We start from the raw sequence: 3,485 nt of genomic DNA, 5'->3' as shown, positions 1-3,485 counted from the left end.
AGGGAAGGGCTGCTGAAGCCATAGTCATGGCCATATTCTAAGCCTACGCAAAGCAGTGTGTGTCTAAGAAAAAGTTACAAGGAGGCACCGCGGGCTGGGCTTTCCTGCCTTCTTCTCTGGTACTAAGCAGGAGGTGAATCTGAGGGAACTTCCTCCTGGTCTGGAATGTGAACACTCTTATTAAACATCAACATGAGTCCTCTGCTCAGTGCTGCTCGCACAAGCTTTAGGAGGAAATAAGAACAGGAAGGAATGATGGCTCTCCTCCGCTCTCGGCAGGTGGCACATGCTCTGAGAGGCTCGTTTAAGCGGAGGCAATACTAGGATATCCATGTACAACTTCACTCCTCCACTCTTCAGGACGCAGGCAGTGACAGACACGTCCACCAGAGGGCAGCATCTGCCACTTTCCAGCCCTTGCCTTGGCCCTGGGTGGTTTTGGGTGAGTTGCCTCTGAAAGGGCCCCTGGCATGGGAAAAGGGTACCTAAAGGCCCCTTTCCCACATTTTTTCTTTTCACACTCATTCTAAGTAGTAGGTTGTGTTTCTTCCATTTGATGCTTGAGGAAGCAAAGCTGGGATTTGAAATACGGGTCTTTGTGATTCCCAGGCCAAAGCCGTTCCTGGGCATCCACTCCCCCAGCCCATCCCTGCTCGTGCAGACTCCTCTCCTCCCTTCATCTGTGCGCTCAGACAGGTACTTGGTTGGGATGCTGTGGAGACAAGGATGTCCTCAGCTGCTTTCTAGGTGAGCTCCATCCATCCTGTACGCTCCCCTACTCTAGAGCATGGGCTGTCCTGGGGAAAGGGACCTGGAATCATCTAAGTCCCTAGTTACATGCTGAGGAAACTGAGGCTCCCGGGGGAAAGTGGCTTTTCCAAGCCAGTCTACTTGGGAGGACAGGACTCATGATGACTCTCAGCCCAGGGTTTCAGCCCACCAGGCCTTGAGGGGTCCTCTCTCTCCAGCGTCATCTGTCCCATGGCCTCTGTTTTTCTCCTCCAAGAAATCCCTCTTCCCCAATAAAGGCCTGAGGGTTGAGTACTGCCCAGACCTTGCCTAGAAGTGCAGGGTTTTACAGGCATCTCTGCCAACCACCAAGGACCCCAGACCAGGAAACTCCCAGCTAAGGCTGGATGCTTGGTTCTCATACTCAGGGAACCGCCTTGAGTACATTTAATCATTCCATCATGCAAGATTTCCTGATTGCCTACTGTGTAGCCGGCACGGTGCTGGGCGCTGCAGAGCTGACGATGAGAAGAGCCAGCTCCTGGGCTCAGCGTTTAGTCTGGTGGGGAGGCAGCTCCGAGGAAGGATAATCATTCAGCAGCTGCGATCTGACCCGCGTCACGGAGCCAACGCGAGGAAACGGTAGGTCCCAGCTACTTTGTCCTTGTGTCTGGAATGCTTACTTGACTCTTTGCCGCTTAAACCTTGGCTTTAATGTCACAATGGGAAGGTCTTCATGAGCAATCCCCCTCCCCCAGGTAAAGCAGCTCTCTCCCCAGTCACTCTCTAGCACATTTCCGTGTTTTATTTTCCTTGATGGCATGTATCACCATCTGACATTAACCTCTTCAGCCATTCCCTGTCTCTCCCCACTCTTCATTATAATGTCCACTCCACGAGGGCAGGTCCGAAGCCATTTCACTCAGGCCTTCAACCTAGCAGGCACTCCATAAATGAATGCTCAAAGTAAGAATGTTCCAGTGTTCTCTGTAGGGAATCCTCCAATGTACTAGGTCCTGGGCTGTCATCTTGTGGAGAGAAAGGGCTGCAGAGGTGAGGCTTCCAGGAAACAAAATGGTCATTAATGGAGGAATGCTCCCTGGGCTGCAGGCTGGGTGTGGAGGCGGGGTTCCCATTTAAAGGAGACTGGATTGGGTTAGGCCCACAGCCTGGTGCTGCCCTGACAAACTGGGCCCCTTCCTTCGCTCTCACCTTGCCCCACCTCCTCCTTCCCATTTGTTCATCCACACCTTTCCTGGCAAAGGCAAAAGATGAAGGGTGGGGAGGTTGCCAGTTTCATCTCCCTTATCAGGTGATCAAGTGACAGTTTCCCTCTTGGGTGTGAGGCCCAGGAGATGTAGGAGAAATGTTAAAGAAATTTCAAAGACTGTGGAAGAAACACAAAACAGTGTGTGTCTGTTTTCAGTTTCCATGTGCTCTCCATTTCTCTGTGTTTTCAGTTTCACAGCCATTGTAGCATGTGATCAAAGCCAAGTTTGGCCAATTTCTAGCTGGATGAACTTGGACAAGTTACTTACCCTTTCTGGCTTTGGTGTCTTCTTTTTGGAATAACTATACTTACTACATGGTTTGAGTTTTGTATTAAAAAAAGGAAAAGTGTTGGGAATTTCCTGGCAGTCCAGTGGTTAGGACTCTGTGCTTTTACTGCAAGCGCGTGGGTTCTGTCCCTGGTCATAGAACTAAGATCTTGCAAGCTGCAAGGCACAGCCAAAAATAAAAATTAAAAAAAAAAAAAGGAAAAGTATGCAAAGTCCCTTGACCACAGCTTAGCATGCATTGGCCACTCAGTGAGCTAGTGGTTCCCAACCTCTCGGCTTGCTCTGACTTCCCCTCTCCTAACTCAGTTCCACCCTTGTGCCTTAGCTCCTGCTGCATTCTGCCACCCCACAACATGGGGTGTAACAAACTAATTACCTAAGGTTTTGATCTCTTAAGGGATTTGGGGAAGCTCCCTGCATTGCTGGGGAAAACCAGGTGGCTGGTTTTGTTGCGGGGAGGGGACGAGGAGGGTGCAAGGCAGGATGGTGCTAAACAGATGGGAAGCTAGTGGGCAGGAAGGGCTAGACCCTCCTGTCTGGCAATGGCTTCCCCCCCACCCCCTTTTACAATTCCCCTCATAGACAGCCTTTTAAAAAGTTAACACTGAATTATATAATAAATGCAAGCATCCAGCTTCCTGGTAAAAATGGAAAGAGTAGACTTAACATTTCATTCTCCTTTGAACCCCCTCCCCACCTTCAGTTTTACCTTCCTCCCTGCAGGTAATCACTGTTACCCTTTGGTCATACTGCCCGTTGGTGACATCTCCGCCTCTTCAGTGCTGCCCAGACTGTACCAGGCTGTAATGACTAGGGAGATGCCACTCAGTCCTGCCCACCTCCCAACCAATCCTACGCACGACTAATTAACTTCTGGAAACCTTTCCAGAAGCTTCTAGTTGACGTGTTCTCTCCCTCCTCTGAAGTCCCGTAAGTGCTTATCTCACGATTTACAAAGTCCCAATGTTCCCTGTCAGTGGCCAGTCTTGTCTCTCTCACTAGAGTAGAAGCTGTCTGAGGCCAGGCCCCGTGGTCTGCTCATCCTCTATGTCTCCACAGTCTCTTTGGCTCATGCAGAGCAGACAGTATTAATGAGGTCAGTAAACACCCTGTGAAGTGAAGGATTTTGTCTTTATCGATTTGAACAAGGGAGGCCCTCAGGGGGTCTGCTGCTGGCAGGCACTCTGACCAACAACG

This window comes from Monodon monoceros, unplaced genomic scaffold, assembly GCF_005190385.1.
Source record: "Monodon monoceros isolate NGI ecotype Baffin Bay Population unplaced genomic scaffold, NGI_Narwhal_1 Super_Scaffold_9, whole genome shotgun sequence".
NCBI classification, from domain to species: domain Eukaryota; kingdom Metazoa; phylum Chordata; class Mammalia; order Artiodactyla; family Monodontidae; genus Monodon; species Monodon monoceros.
The sequence above is the reverse complement of the archived record's forward strand: the minus strand, read 5'-3'. Positions refer to the sequence as shown.